Genomic DNA, 17,324 nt, shown 5'->3' on the forward strand with positions numbered 1-17,324 from the left:
TAGGGACTAAAAGAAAAAAAAAAAGAAAGCCATTTTGGTTTTTATGTCCACACAGATCACTTGAGGACAGGACATTATTATTTTATTTTTCCTCTCCAGAGGTGGCAATGCGCCTGGAAACTATCTGACAGGCAGCAAGTACTTAGGGAGTAAATATGCCAATTTCGATTTCTCCTGCGTTCTCATTTAGACCATTAAGAGCGAGCCTATAACACCAGTGACATTTCGAGGAACATGATCCCTAGGGTAGCAGCAACCTCGTCAGAAGCACAGGATGGTGCTTAGCGTTACGGGAAAACCGCCCTGAGTGCAGGCGACACCTAATCGCGTTCAAGCGAATGCCCTTCCTTGAACATCAGTCTCAACGGTCACGTCTCCATCACTCCGCATGCTGTGTACCCTGACGTGGTTCTCTGGAACTCCCTTAATTATCTTCAGGCGACGCAGGCCTTGTTCTCCCTTTCTTCACTCATCAATGAAACTCACATATGACAAGCACGACTGTACCATTTTATATGAACGGCCTCACTCCAGGGCTCAACACAATGATCTCCCGATGAGTGGGAAAGGAACGTGAACTAAAGGGAATTATTAAAATATATCTCAGAGAGTCGAGTGGCATAAATTACAAGAATGGAGGTAAATTCTAATATCTAGGAGCCTTTCGGTTATTTTGTTGATCTGTGGCACCTTGCGTCTCAGTGTGCATCGGGGGACGGGTGTGGCTTTGTAAATGGGGATACCATTTTTTTTCAGTTGCATACAATTCACTAGCATGGGACTATAAACACCCACATAATGTATGCTGTGTGTATTAATGCCATGGCCGGGACATTTGCTCTTCCCGTCCACACCTTCCCCAAGCTCCCCACGTCCCAGTCACACCTGAGGGACCGGGTTGGAAAGGCGACTGTCAGAGTTAGCACAGCCCATTTTAATGTTCTGTTAGCCCACGAGAACCTGGCCGAGTGCAAGGTCCCTGAAGAGTGAGGCTGCTGTTTCTGTGTCCTGTTTCTGCGAGCTGCAGCACATTTGCTTCCCTTTGACAGTAAAATAGTTGCATTTACAGATCAAGCACGCAGTCAGGTTTTCATGGCTAGGGAAAAACAATGCTACGTGAGGGGAAAACACAGTATTGTCACTAACTGGATGCTTCTCAAAACAAAGGGCCTTTTTTTTGTTTATAATTCTCACTTCTAAAATGGTCATTTTATGTAACAGGAAGAAAATTTGGGGCCACCGTCTGTATGTTTTTAATGCTCATGTGCGGCGACTGATTTCCCCACCCGTGTTTCCCCCCACTGGTGCTCCAGCACACACCTCCAACTCTCACCTCTCCAGTGGTGTTTTGCCTGTTGGGTCTTCATCTTGAGCAGAGTGGGGCTGGCTAAGAAGGAGACCCTGGCAATACTTTTAATCAGGTGGGTCTGCCATTCACCTAGACACGCCGCAGGTGACGTCTGTGGGCACGTTAATGAACAGGCTCCACGCTCCCCCGTCCGGGCAGGTCCAACCTCCCTTTGCACAAACTTTAAAATGACATCTGTTTCTCAAGGTACTTATTTTTCTCTTATAATTATCAAGATACAAGACAGTTTGTTGTCATTTGCCAAAAGAGGTGATAAATCTACAAATGTACGGGTTGCGCATTTTAGGTGGGTTCTTCAGTTCCGTCTTCCAATTGGCTACTCCGTAATTCCATTTTCTAAACCACTTTAATTCAATCACTGAATTTGCAGTTAGGCCTATGTCTTTTTTTTCCCCAAGTCTGTAGACGTAAGTAAATTCTAATATCTACTTTGTGCACTTTTGAATCTTGTCTTTATTTGTTTCCTTTTCTTTTAACATGGTGAGCATATTTATCTTATTGTCTCTTTTTTGATACTTTTATTAGACAGATACTTATATGTCAAGTACAATGTGTCGGACACCGTCCAGGATGTTTTATGAATAATAACTCAGTGTGTGGGCTGGATCTCATCTGGACCACACCTGGCCACTCTGATGGGCACATGGCCTGGACTCAGGCCCATCCAATATAAAGCAGAGGCCAAAATGAAGAGAATTCACAAGACACAAAGGACATAGGTGCTGGGGACAGAAAATATAAACAATGTTTTAAAGAAAGTTTGCCGTTCAGCAAAGCACACCAAAAAATGGGACAGAAAAGTGGATAACCAGGGAAAGATGTTTGGGGAGAGAATGTCTTTTTCTTTTCACGATGGAAGAAATTGCAGTGTATTTATGTGCTGTGAGGTGGTAGAAATTAGAATAAGAAGCCACAGTGCATGAGAATGAGGTAAGAAGTGCTAGACCTCTGCTAAATAGGTTCAAAGGCATGGGGTCCAGAGCCCAGGTGTAGGAATCAGCCCTAGAAAGAGGCAAGGATGGTTGACCTGGAGGAACAGGGAAAACAGAGGGTGTGCAGGCAAAGACACGAACAGCTGATAGAAGTGTAGGGCAGGGGGCACACCTCTGGTCACTGGGCTTCTCAGAGGAATGCTGTCATGTGCTGACTAGGAGGATGGGAAGCTCTGAAGAGAAGGAAATGTATGATGACAGTGAGTAGAGATCAACCAGTTTTAATAGACTGTTTTTCAATAGTACACAAAATGCTATTTTCTGCTTAATTTGGATGTCAACACATACTCACAAATAAAAAAAAAATCAGCTACTCAATAGTGATTGCTGATCATATTAATTTGCCTATGGATTTCGGCCACTGCATAGCGTTAATATGTCTAAGATAAAGAATCAAGCATTTCAGAATTATATAAGGGTAATAATTACAGTTCAAACCAGTCTTTGAGCTAGAAACAGTTTGTTTTTTAAAATCAGTCTGTGGGATGGTGTATATGTAGCAGCTGATAAGTAAGTAAAAGGGAAAAAATTATATTAGAACTCTGAAGTTTCTATTTCTCCCATTCCATATGTATGCTGTATGTATCTTTTTGGTGCCCAAATAGGAAATCTAATGAAAGGAAGACCATCACAGATGAAATAAAAAATAGCACAGGTTTGTCCTTTTGAAGTCTCATTGAAATAAGCCAAATTCACTAAGACGAGAAGAGTGGACCTGTCTAGCCACACGGTCAGAGTCCATCTAGCCTTTCTATTGAAGAATCAGTCTGAAAACAGCTGTTACTGGGAGGAATGCTAGAGTTAAAGAAACAAAAAAAAAGAGATTATATTTCAATATATACAAAGAAGGATAAGATGCAATAATAGTCCTTTTAGTCCCATCTCCAAGCACAAATGCACAAATGGCTATATTAATGTGAGAATACTTGACACTTCTATCAGGATGCTGTGCAAAGGGGAAGATTTGAAACTGCACTGCAACCCTCAGTATCTTGTGTGTTAGACACTCCTAATCGGCCCCAGAGGGGTGGGCATCTCTGAGAACAGACTGACAGCCAAGCCTGGGCCATCCACATAAGGCAACTCGGAGTGAGCCACGCAGAGCCCCTTCCCAAAGGGATCAGCCTCACCGCCTGACCCCTACAGCCCTCAGGGTTGATGCTCTACATCTTACAAGCTTCCACAGTGAAAACAGGTTTATGCTGCAAAAACAGAACCTTGAATCTACAAATTCTGTTAATTATATAACATTCTGACTACATATTTGGGGAATAAAAATTATTTAAGAAGTTATTGCTTCCCTCAAGGAACTTAAAGTTTTCTTCTATGTTACACATTCTGCATTCCCTGAAAGAGTAATTTTGTTACAATTTCAAAAGATAAATACATTTAAAAAAATACTGCCTGTACATTAATTTTGCAGAGGCAAGGATTACCAATCCTAAAACGACTTCCCTGTGTATTCTGAGATTAAGCAAGTAAGTAAATATATTGTTGTTACTAAGAGCAAGTTTCCTCCTGTCTTTTAAAAAAGGGAGTTACGAATATGACTATGTAGGATTCTGTAATAGACTTTATTTTATTTAATTGGAATTAGAAATATCAATATGAATTCATAGTTTTCAATATCTGTCAGTATAATATTGTGGTTGTATGTTGTGTGAACACATAAATACACAGCTAAATGTTTCTGTCTATGAATAGACATATATCTATTTTCTAGATTTCTCAGCTTTTTAAAAGGCCTAGAAACAATCACAGTGATGTAGAAATAATCCATCCAGAGCCCTGGTCTTGGTATCCTAATTCCGTTTCCGCCAAAAGAACCGCAAGGAAACGACCCATTTCAGCTAGGATGGGAGCATACAAGGTGATTCTAGAACACACGGAGCCAAACAGTGAAGAACAGATGAATGGACACGTGCCCCAGTGGTGCAGGAGCCAGTCTGAATGTGTTACCATGAGCCGCATCTGTGACAGAGCACCCTATAAGGGAAGACCCAGGTTTCTACACGTGATGAGTGACTTAATTTACCTGGTAGACAGGGGGCTGGCACTTGCCATAGAGTGAATGCGAGCCTCTTCCTTACAGTAAAAAAAAAACTAACAAGTATAGGAGTAAATGTGGGAGGAATAATGTAACTAGAAAATCACAATCTGTCCATCACCCTAATAACAATTAAGGCAAGAATCCTCAATAGATGGCAAAAAGGCAGGTAACATTTTGAGGAGTAAAAGCGCATATGAAATCACCCCACACTCGACTTATGACTCACAAAGAGAAAGCGCCAGCTTGGCCCTGGACAAAGCTGACACCGAGCACCCTGGGCAAAGCTGACATCACCGGCATCAGGGGACAAGCTGACCTCCTACCTCATGAAACGATGCCCCGAAAGGAACACGGTGTCCCTTTTGCACATTCTTGCCAACAATGCAATTAAACTGAAAGGTTTCCTGCAAATAGATGGTCATTATTTGTACTACTTCGAATGACTAAGGAACTGTCTCTGATTTACAAAGACAGAAGGCCCTGAGGGCTGCGGGCGAGAGGGGTCTGGGGTTTTGCCGTGAAGGGCCCTGGCGGGGGTGTGGGGGGCAGGCAGACCCATGCCGGGAAGCTCTGCAGTGCAGCTGACAGTGTTCCGTCCAGGACCCTGTCCTGACTGATAAGTGTGCAATGGCTGTGCCAAGGGGACTTCTTCCATCATAGGGACACTCAGGTACGGGAGGGTAGTAAGTCTCAGCAGATTCTGTAATGCCCCCCGCCCCAAGGAAGAGGATGATAGATGATAGACTCGTGTGTGTGTGTGTGTGTGTGTGTGTGTGTGTGTGTTCCCATGGAAGTATCCTCTGGGCTACATTCTAAATACTAACACATAATAGTCACGCTTTTCTTTGCATTTTTTTTTCTTGTGATTGAACAGGCTGTCATTTTATCATGACACGTCAGGAAGAACAGACGTGTCATTTACCATGAATTCATAAGAATGAGCCTTTTCCTGAAGCTCTGAGGGTCTGAGGGGAGGACCAGACGCTCGCTCTGTACCCGTCAGTGAGGGAATAACGATCGCACGAGTTCAGATAGATCCATGATGCTGAGTCTTTTTCACTATGTTTTTCCTTTGGCTAATAAAGCACACCAAAAAATTACAAAGGAAGTGTAGTGTCAACAGCATATGGAGATTGAATATAGCCTAATGATAATATTCCACATTTTACGTTTTCCATATACATATTTACATGTACGAATATATATTACATATTCAGCCCTGGCTGGTGTAGCTCAGTGGATTGAGCATGGGCTGGGAACCAAAGTGTCCCAGGATTGATTCCCAGCCAGGGTACATGCCTGGGTTGCAGGCCATGACCCCCAGCAACCGCACATTGATGTTTCTCTCTCTATCTTCCTCCCTTCCCTCTCTAAAATAAATAAAATCTTAAAAAAATATATATATTACATATTCATAAAATTCACTTTATTATAAGCAATATGTCCCTCTAAAATCTGGGAAATCATTCTCACTCTTTTCCCGTCTTATGAAACAGTAACTTCAAAAAATAGGTTTCAGTGTGTGAAGGTGTACGTGGGTTTATCTTGGTAAAATAAAAACATCTTTGAAATTTTTTTTAAAAATTCTATGAGCCATACTTAACCCCTCCCCTTCATCTGAAGTTAGGCAGACTCATTTTTTTTTTTAATTACAAAAGTAATGCAGTGCTCATGCGTGTTGTGCTTTGTGGAAAGACAGGTATTAACAGAAAACTCTGTACTTTATGTAAGACGGCACTGCTGGCTAGGGGCGCCATTGTTTTATGCCCTCAAAAAAAAAAAAAACAAAAAGGAAAAAGAGCAAAGGCGATTTCTTGTCACATTTATTGTAACACACATCCTAACGTCAGAGACGTTAAATACTCCAAAAATAAAATAAAACCTACCCAGCTTTAGAAGAATGAATCACCACATTTCCACTGACGCCGAGTTTCTTAACACTATTATGGAAGTGACTACATCAGATCCCGTGAGGTGCACTGAAATGAGGTTTTCCCCTTGTTTTAATCATTCGCTATCAACACAGCGTGCCTAAAATCAAATCACTGTACATGACGATGAAAAAGGTTAAACCTCTAAGCAAAGTGTATCCCAGGGAGCCCGTCCATAATTACAACGTGAAGGGCTAATAAAACGTTGAAACGGCGGGGGTTTTCCCCCATCCTGGTGCAAGGCTAATAAAACAATCCTCTCTGCACAAACCTTTTCCTGCCCCATCCAGCATAACGGGGAGTCAATACCCTCATTATGGACATGGATCTGAGTCAACTGCGCTCGGAGACAGTGGCCTCGGATGGAGGCCAGGCCGCTTCCTCGGAGGCGGCGACCATGGAGCGCGCCCCCCGGCAGGGAGTTATCGGCCCGGGTCCTGGGGAGCACGCCGCGCTCCGGAGAAGCACGTTTCAGACTGAATTTAATCACCTCCTGCTCGCGGCCATTTGGCAGCTTGGGGAGAAAGCTCTCTCCCGGACCAGCTCTGTGAAGCGGAGCTATTAAGGCGCTAATTAAAGCAAGTGCAGAGAAGACACGGACGCTAGGAGTCCGGGGTAATTGGCGACGAAAAAGACAGGGCCCAGACGCGTCCCTCGGCCAGCTTCTCCTGATTAGGCTCTAATTCGGGTACCGATATGTCACGGCACGCCGAGGTGCTCTGGGAGAGGCGGCTGCCCCTCTCGCGGGTCGGTGGATGGCTCTTGTGTGAGAAGGGGAAAAAACAGCAATCTTATTTTATATGTAATGCTCTGGCACCCCCCGGAATCAGCAGGGAAGTCCATACAGCCTTTCCTGTGACTCTGGATAGGATTTACTGAAGATGAGGGAAAAAGTATCGAATGAAACCAATAAGTCGCCCTGTGCGTTAGCTATTGGCGAGTGAGCCCACCAGGAAGCGCCGTGATTGCAAGTGACCAGTGCTCGTGGGCTGCAAGGACACCCGGGGGCCAAGGCCATGCATCTAGGTCTCCTTCAGGCTTTCTCCAGAAATGTGACGCGCTGCTCCGGGTGGGGGTTGGGGTGAAGTGGGGGATGGGGGCGAAGAGACTCCAGGAGGGTGATGTGTCTGTAGAAGTCCACAAGCATCTGCCTGCCCCAGTCACTTCCCTGAGCTCAGGGCACCTGCCCTTGAAGTTCATCTGATCAGGAACCCGGTGGAGTGGATGCTGTGTCCTTCCTCACTGAGGAAGAACTGGAGATGAATGGGGTTCTACGGGTCTGCCTAGGACGTCCTGGGAAATAATGGGTGCATTCCGATTTTTAACTAGGAGGAAATGGAGGAGAAGGGAGGGGGCTTCCTTGCTAAGAGCACGCAGCAGCCAGGGCTGGACCCAGAGTGAGCCGGTCTCCCCTTGCAGACCGTCTAGGACCTGCTACACACTGAACGTGATCTTGGTGGTTACAGGGCAAAGGTCCTTTTAAGTTATTCGATCATTAAAGTGACATTTTAATATTGACAAAATATAAGTGAATATGATACTATTAAATAATGCAAGTTCAATTCTTTGTCATTTTTATGGTTTCCCCATCCTATTGCAATCACAACAAAAACAGCCCAAAGCCCATGTTCCAGGGATGTTGAAATAAGATCCTCATCTTCATGCAGGACGTATTTGCTCAACCAGTTCCATCCTGTATCTTTTTAAGTACTATCAAGGCCATGTGGGAGAGCTTGGAGAAAAACTGAATATGAGGTAAGAGTCAAAGCTGAAAAAGTACCCCTACAGGTGGCTTATGTGCCAGAATTCATTGTTTCTGAGACAATCTCTTAATTCCAGCGTCCAGTGAAAGCTGTGTTTATGAAAGCCAGAGCATCAAGCCAGCACACCAGCTTCAGGGGAGAGGGGGCGCTATTCTGCAAGCAAGTATGAAGAATTATTAGCATACTGGAATCAAGGGGGACTTCCTGGAGGAAGTGGTGAGAAAGCATCCATCTGGACTCCTCACAGGGAAAGGGCGATGGGAATAGGCTTCAGGCCCTGAGGCACCCAAAAGAAAATTTAGGAGGAGAGAAAAGATAGGACTTTAGCGTACTTGCTGTTCTTTTCTCTGTCTCCTCCACTCACCTGTGTCTAGGTCCTCTTTGATATACTCAGTCAGGTCTGTGTTTGCCTCTGCACAAGCAGACCATTTGGGGACCTCAAAAGAGCTGCTGAGAACACACGCACGAAGGTGAGCCCCGTGCGGAGGAAGAACGCTCCGTGGTGACGTAAGACTCTGTGTGTTTCACAGACATCGGAGGGGCGGATGAACAGAGCTTTCAGTCTCTGGAGAACAAGCATTAGCAGAGGACGGCCGGAGCTTCACGGGGTAAGGGGCCAGAACCAATACCCGGATCACAGAACTAGAACCCAGGACAGATGAAAGAAACAAAACAAAACAAAAAAACTTCCAATCCGGAAACTAAATGCAGACAAGCGACAAGCACTGTCTTACAGGAGAGCTGCCACCACCGTTCTCAAGTTCAACATAACCCAGATCCACCGCGCTTATCTGCACACGTGATTTTAAAGTATCAGCTGCATCTGTGAGTTGATACCCCCATTTCCAAACGACAGCTTCTCCTCATGGACAAGGCTGACCTTCCTGCCGCTGCCCTAGACTTTACCCAGCGCTAGAAATCTTAGCCCAAACAACCCTCCTTAGGTCCGCACGAAAACCACTCAGTCCGAAGCAGACACCCACTGTGGAGCCCCACGGAAGCCCAGGTGTGCCTCTCCCGCGTCACTTACGTATCAGACTAAACCTGCTGCGAACGCAGTTCCCCTGGAAGTGGAGGGGACCCCATGCAAAGCAAAGGACATAGTTTCCCTGGGAGTTTTTCTCTGAAAAATGCTTCCAGAGATACCGAATGGTGTGTGAAAGGTGCAGGAGTGATAGGACATGTAGGAGCTGGTATCTGTCTGCTATCCTCACCCCGCCCCCAGCACTTGCAAAACCCTGTGAGGCTGGACACCTACACTCCTTCTGTCTCCAGCACCCAGTGCCGTGCCTAGCTGGCTATGTGCTCTGGGTGCGTGTGTTTCGTACGTGGGTCAGTGAATGAATCCACCGATGACATTCATCCAACTTGATTAAGGGATGAAGCGTCGGACCTGGTTCTGAATGGTTAAACAGATAATGCACGGCAGGTCGTAAGTAGAGCAGCAAGCTGTGTCCAAACACTGCAAACCCTGGCTGCTGTGCAGCCCCAGTGTCCCCCGAGAAGCCACCAGCCGAGGCCGTGGAGGCAGACGGTGGCTGCATGGCATTAGCGCGGGCCCCCTGGTCTTTCTCCTGAACAATGGCGTCAGGGACAGAGAGTCACACGGTGAAGAGCAGGGCACGGAGGAGATGAGGCAGGAAGCTGGGGCATGCGAGGGGGTAGCACACGCCAGGGGATGCAGACGGTGCTGGACAGACACGTGCGAGACACAGGTCCACGAAAGAGCACAGAGCAAGCTGCCACGGGCGAGAAGACAGCAGGGTGGGTGGGTTTCAATGCGCTGACCGCGGGCTCCGGAGGACCCGCCCCTGCATAGTGGTAGGGGGACCGGGGCCCTGCCTTCCTCCCCCCAAACATGACATCATCACACTTCATTTCTTAAACCTTCATTGTTGTTGTTTTCTGTTTTGTTTTTTCCTTTTTATAAGTGACAAGACAATGATGTAATACCATCACACAAATATCAGGCGTACGACATTATAATTCAGTATGTGTATACGCTACCCCATGCTTATCCCCAAACTTCTAGTTTCCGTCCATCGGCATATATTTGACCCCCTCTATCCACTTACTTATTTTTTTAAAAGATTTTATTTATTTACTTATTAAAGAGAGGAGAAGAGAAGGGGAGACAGAGAGAAACATTAATGTGTGGTTGCCTCTTGTGTGCCCCCCACTGGGGACCTGACCCACAACCCAGACGGGTGCCCTGACTGGGAATCGAACCTCTGACCCTTTGGTTTGCAGGCCTGCGCTCAATCCACTGAGCCGCACCATCTATTATTATAGATGGGCCCATCTAATAAATGGGCCCATTTATTATATTTGTGTCACCTACCTGATGTCAAAAACCTTAATAAATAATTTTCCATATCTAAAATTCGTTATGTTTTCTTACTGAGAACAAAACCCTGGGTGAGAAGGGGAAACTGAGGCAGGCAGGGAAACTGAGGCTAACACATTCAGTGACCTGCAGTATCACAAGGAATCTGTCAGCAGGAACCACCGACTGGAATTTAAACGTTCTCCTCTAGCCCTGTTCCTCCCTACAGGAGTGTTTCTTCGAGGTGGGACGGAGCGCATGAACAGCCTTGAACCCTGCGGCTCTCTCTGGAGGTTGAATACACTGCAGCTTACCCAGGCACTGTGATGAATGAGCAAAGCATTAAAATGCAACGGATGAAAATAAAAGTATGGAGACTTCAAAGGAACACTAAGAAGCATATTTGAAAATGATCTTGTAGATTCAGACTATTTTCAGAAGAGAGAAGAGTTTGTGAAAAGAGAGGTAAGGTTCACAAATGGTAAGTCTGATTTTAGCCACCGCTTCAGCACGGACTGGACCCGTCCTGGACAGAATACATTCAGCGCAGCAGCCATTGGACATGTTGACCGGGAAGCAGAACCCCAAGGGGAGGTCAGTGCAGTTCAACCCGACTGCGTTTAGGAAAGTATTTCTGGCTGCTTCGCTGTTGGAAACAGCGAGGACTCCACCAGTGGCTGCGGAGCGGCTCTCTGCCTGCTCTGTTACTGACGCTGTCAGGATGTTTGTGCAGAATCTTCAGCCCGGCTGCACCGGTGCACCCCACCCCCACCCCCGTCCTGCCGAGCTAGCTCCAGCTTGCTTTTGAAATCCTTGAAGTTATAAACATGCAAATATTAAAAAGAAAACACTCTAAGAAAAAGTGAAAAGACTATTTTTGCAATTAAATGAGTCAAATTTATGTCAGGGATTATATGTAAAGGCCACGAGGTCACCTTTATGAGCTTAAAAGAATCGGTCTGAAGAGAAGCAATAATTAGTTGTTTGTGCCAGAAAAGAAACGCTCGAAAGAAAAGCTCGCAGGACAGTTAGTCCAAAGAATTCGTTCCTTGTGTGTGTGTCTCTGTCTTGAAACTGTAAGCAACACCCTAGAGATAATTGGGCAAAACATGTCATCATACATTTGGTCTGCCGCTGTGTAATTTTTAAAGCTGAAAAAACTTATTCCTCGTGGAAAGTGAAGGGAAGATTAGCTGCAATGAAAGGCAAGATAAAAAGCCTTAAACGCTGCCACTGCATACAGAGCACTCTCATTCCCAAGTAATCCCCAAGTAACAGTGCGATGTCTTGCTTTCTAAATGCTCGACCCAGATAGTTTTAAATCCCCATAAATATATGGCAGGACCACACCTGTATAACCACAAATAAAGGACACACTCTAATTATGCCGGTGAAGCACCATTTCTCACATACTTTTCAGATTGAAGTACAACCGTCTATGTTATATATGTATTAGGGGACATCCACAGAGAATTTGTATCTTCCCCTTTTTTCTTAACACGGCAAAATGCCTTGTTAAGTAGTTAGTGACTACATCTGGATATCGGCCTGAGCATTTGAGACTATATCATAAGACACTTTTTGTCCTGGCTGGCGTAGCTCAGTGGATTGAGCACGGGCTGCGAACCAGGCATCGCAGGTTTGATTCCTAGTCAGGGCACATGCCTAGGTTGCAGGCCATGGCCCCCAGCAACCACACATTGATGTTTCTCTCTCTCTCTCTCTCCACCCCCGCTTCCCTCTCTAAAAATAAATAAAAATAAAATCTTAAAAAAAAAGTTCCTCCTTTAAGAAAAAAAGACATGTTTCCTCTCTCTCGACTTAAAACAAACTAAGCTTGCTCCTGAAAACCAAGTACTGTTATATATCATTGACAAAACCAAGTCTTTGCTTGGTTTTCCCACAATTTAATTTTCCTCTAGATGGTGGTAAGGAAGGACCATCCATTTCCAGGCTTCTGTTTTCTACCCAGAACTTCAAAACCACCAGCGATGGCGTTTGGTCTAATGTGTCCCAGCGGCCTCGTCTCCTTCGGTGTCACCTGCTAAGATAGAATCTGGAGGAGCGGAGAATAGGCGGTCACCTTCGGGGTAGCAGGTTGAGATTTCTGAAGGATAGGATGGAAACATTATTTTGGATAGATGGAACATTGTTTGATATCCCTAGCCCTCGATATACAGAAATCCCTGCAAACATTTTTGGTGAATCAAGTTCCTGCTAAACAGCCTTCAGTGAGCCATCAGACACCACGATGTGTCCTTTATTCCCAGAGACGACACTGGGGTTTCCTTTATTCCCACCCAACACCGGATGGTCATCAGTGTGACTACCCACCCTGAGCTTCATTATTGCTGTGTTCTCACTTAGAAGGTCGGGTCTGAGCCTCCACGAGGAATTTCTGAAGGAGAATTTAGAACGTGTTTGTTATCTCTGAGAAATAAGCAGAGCCTGTTCTCCACGATTGTGATACCAACTCTCTTCACTGAAGTGGTCTCCGAATGCCAGGCACATAAATCACACTCTACTAAATGGCTTTCGGTTCAATGAAGACATTTTTTCCGTTATTAACAGGAGCTGAATTTTACACCAGACTCGTGATATTAACTGCAGAAGTCCCTGGTTCGCCAGCAGCGATCGGTTTTGGTACAGTGAGTTTAAGACACCGTTGAACTTTTCAAGCTTCTCATATTTCTGACATTCTTCCGTGTGTGCTTCCCAGAAGAGGGCAGGAAGGCAGCCGGAAGTGTGCCGCCGTTAACATTCATGACTTTGGGGGGATACCTACTAAATATGAATTCTACATAACTTGTTAATATATGGAGTCAGAAATGGGGAGTAGCTAAGATTCAGGTTAAATAGGAGCCAAAATATGAAAGATACAAAGTTCATAAGATGCTTACAATTTCTTACAATATTGAAACTCTGAATAAAAGTTAAAATTAAAATCTTGGATGAGCCCATCCACCCAAAATGCATTTGACTTTTCTTAGGAAACTCCTGGAAGGGCTTTGTATTTGAGTGAATGCCAAAGTCACTGTTGACAGTACATCTAACAAGTTCATTTGTCAATTTTGTTCAGCCAAATGCCCTCCGAATGACCAGTGTCTCTATGTAAAGTATGTTCATGTAAGTATTAGATTTGATTTTGCTCAGTATAATTCCAAACTTGAGCAAGTGGGATATGGCCACATTATTTTCCCTCCACAAACCATGGGTTAAATTAATGGGTCACATTTTTTAAGTGTTAGAGACAGAAAAATATTTTTAGAAGCAGGACTAGTGATGAAAACATATTAATAATAGCATATAGTCATTTGAATTTGCATCTCTGCATTTAAAGTGGTTTCATTTACTAAAATTATAAGGTTATCCAATCAACTAATAAAAATTTATAGTGAAGCCCCGGCTGGCATAGCCTCAGTGGATTGAGCGCGGGCTGTGAACCAAAGCATCACAGGTTCGATTCCCAGTCAGGGCACATGCCTGGGTTGCAGGCCATGACCCCCAGCAACTGCACATTGATGTTTCCCTCTCTCTTTCTCCCTCCCTTCCCTCTCTAAAAATAAATAAATTAAATCTTAAAAAAATTTTATTGAAAACAAAAATGTTTGTAATTGTCTTTTGTGTGTGGTTGCTTCAATGACTTTTAGGTTTTAATTAAAAACATCCTTTGTACAGACCTATGACAGTTTCATAATTTAGTTCACTATGGTAATTTGAAGAGAGGAGAAAAATTATTGCTAATTAATTTTAAAGATATTTCTATTGGTACTTTTATTTGTGGCCACTTTAGTCAGAATTCAGAAATTATTTTTCCAAGTTAGAGAAGAATTGCACAGAAAATAAATAACCAGTTTTTCTTAATAAAACATATCTTCCACAATTCAGTAGAACTGTATTATTTTAGGGAAACAGGAAATGTGATCCTGACTTACTCGATGTCTAAATACTCAAACATGTTTAGCATTTATCTAGTCTGTGAAATTTTGTTTGTCTACGTAATGGCAGATTCCCCAGCAAAACCTGTAAATCATAAATTACAGAACTCAGTAAACCTCTATTACTATTCTTTGTGGTACAGATCATTTGCAAATTATTAAAATATCACTTAATATCCAAATATCTGTCAAATTAGATCAATTCCCATGAAGTAGCATCATTCTACATCTGATAATTAAGCAAAAATTATAGATGAATTACTAGTACCTGACTCCCAGTGACAAAAAGATGTTCACTTTTAGAGGGGATAAGTAAAATGTGTGTATTTCAAAACACACAAAAGTCCCAAGGGACCTATGTTTTGAATTCTGAAAATCCAAGTATAAGTTTCTATATCTCCAGAAATAAGTAGACTTCTACCGGGTCCAGCAGAAGTAATGCCATTGAGTGTGGCTGGTGGGGTCCGTGAATGTCTCCCACGACATGGACAGCAATCTGAACACTTCACCGAAACTGTCATCTGGTGAGCTTGAGTGTGATGTTGTCATGTGACAGGATCACATGCTTATGATTTTGTAATAAAAGATTTGTATGTAATATAAAAGAGGTGTTATTTGCACTGAACCTTGTATGTTATCATAGCTAGCAATATAAATGCCCAATCCAAGAATACATAAATAAGTTTTCTAGAAAGAACGATTCTTTTCCCATAGACCCAAAATACAAAGAGCTACAATTCAGCTACATTAAGCTAACCAAAAGTCGATTTCAATTTTTAGTAAAGTTGCTTTTTAAGAATATGCACGTGTATACACTTAAGCCATATGTACATTTAAGTTAAAAGGTTAAATTAAGTTACAAATAAAGAAAAACAACACAGTAAGAATTTATAAGACCATTCATTTTTAAAAAACTTATTTATAACCCAGGAAGAAAGCAGAATTGACTTAGTGAGATCAGGCATATAAATTATGTTACAAAAATCAGCTTCCTGAGCTCACGGCGACCTTTCCCAGCTTCTTCCACCTGCCACACGTGGCCACCTGCTAGGTTTGCCCTCCGCTGTGAGTGATGGGCACCAGTCCCAGCCTTGTTTCAGTGCTCAAGCACCCGCTCCCATCACCCTCTCTTTAGCTGGGACACATGTGTGCCCGAAACTTGGCTCCTCCAAAAAGACAAGGCCCTCATGGGTGGCAGGTGGACCAGAGGCAAATACCCCAGGCCTGGGAACGACCTCACAAAGCAGACCAGCCTGGGTTACTGTGTGTGAGGGAACTAGACCTTAACCATTTTTCAACAGTGGAATTGTTGTAGGACCAGCCTTAGCCTAACAACTCTAGCTAGCTCGGGTTAGAGGCCCGCAGCTTGGAGTGTCAAAAGAAGTCACATGTATTGGCCATCCCACCGGGACTGCCCAGAGGAGGGAGGGCAGCGGTGTCCTGGGTGAAGCAGAGAGACTACGGGTGGCCAAGATGGCCGCTGCCTTGACCATTAGTGCAGGATGGGGAGCTCCTGCCTGAAGGAGGAGGGGACTTACACTCCGGACTCCTCCCCGTGCCCAGGAGTTCAATTGTAAAGTGCGTCATTCCCTTAAGGCATTCGAACATGCAAAAAAAAAAAAAAAAAGAAGAACGCTCTGTGACTTTTTACTTACTACCTCACTTCGAAGTCCCCCTCTTAGAGCGGACCTTCTGAAAGGTGCTGTCTACAGCTCCCATGGCGGGCAGTACGGACCACCGCCTCCTCTGGTATGAGGTGGTGAGCTCTGTCACACCGAAAGGCGTGCAGGATAATGTAGATTTAAAAACAAAACAAAACATGTACCCCATTTTCCAGGAAAAGAAAGACAATGTTAAAAATGCTGTGATCATTTCAGTAAACAGGAACCGTCCCCTCCCACATGCTACACTAGGAATGAGGCTGAATTCGGCTTTAAAAAAAAATGTATTGACTGATTTTGAGAGAGAGAAACATCGATTTGTTGTTCCACTTACTTATGCATTCATTGGCTGATTCTTGTATGTGCCCTGATCAAAGATTGAACCTGCAACCTTGACATACCAGGACGATGTTCTAACCAACTAGACTACGTGTCCAGGACCAAATCCGGCATTCATCCTGCTGGTGGCCGTGTTTCTACTGCTACTCAATGTGCATGATCCCAAAACAAGATAATAGGTTTCTAAGATTTGGGAAATTTTCATAGTGTCCTGCTAAAAAGACCATTCTGCAATTTGCTGTTTCAACAATGTTTTGAACTTGAACTGTGTTGATACATGCACTCCCACAGCTCCTATAAATCCAATTAAAAATGCACTTTCTAGTATGTTCACTTTATGAATATAATGCATGTAATTGGTTGTTTTCTGTTAAAGGGCATTTAACACATATACACGAATATATGTATGTGCACATTTATATACATTAATGTATGTATATATGTACGTTATACACAAATAATTACCTGTGTGCATTTTGGCATCTTGCCCATAATATTTGTGCATGTCTTTGAGAGTTTCACTTGTAGACTTTAAAAACTGAGTGCTATTCACATCTTTCATCACTCCTAGAAAATCTCACACATTACCTCTCTGAATCATAGCCCCCTGTCTGCAGCTCTCTTAAATCTGCACTCGTCTTTAATCTCATTTGTCTATTTATCAGGACTTCATCTACCTTCCAGTTGACCGGTTCACTTTTCAGCTGTGTACACCATCCAATCTGCTGCCTGATCTAATGCCACTGCATTAGAAACATATATCTTTCACAGAATATAAACATATAGATCGTAATCACACAATTATATAATTATTAATTTAATTATATTACATGTTATTTTATGTTAACATTCTTTTATTTTTCTGTTTACACCCGCCTCGTCTGTTTTTGATGTGGTAGATCCTAGGTGCCCAGTTCCACTGTGATTCCTCTGACAACTTAAACATCTGAGCGGA

Source organism: Phyllostomus discolor, chromosome 9 (assembly GCF_004126475.2).
Source record: "Phyllostomus discolor isolate MPI-MPIP mPhyDis1 chromosome 9, mPhyDis1.pri.v3, whole genome shotgun sequence".
NCBI classification, from domain to species: domain Eukaryota; kingdom Metazoa; phylum Chordata; class Mammalia; order Chiroptera; family Phyllostomidae; genus Phyllostomus; species Phyllostomus discolor.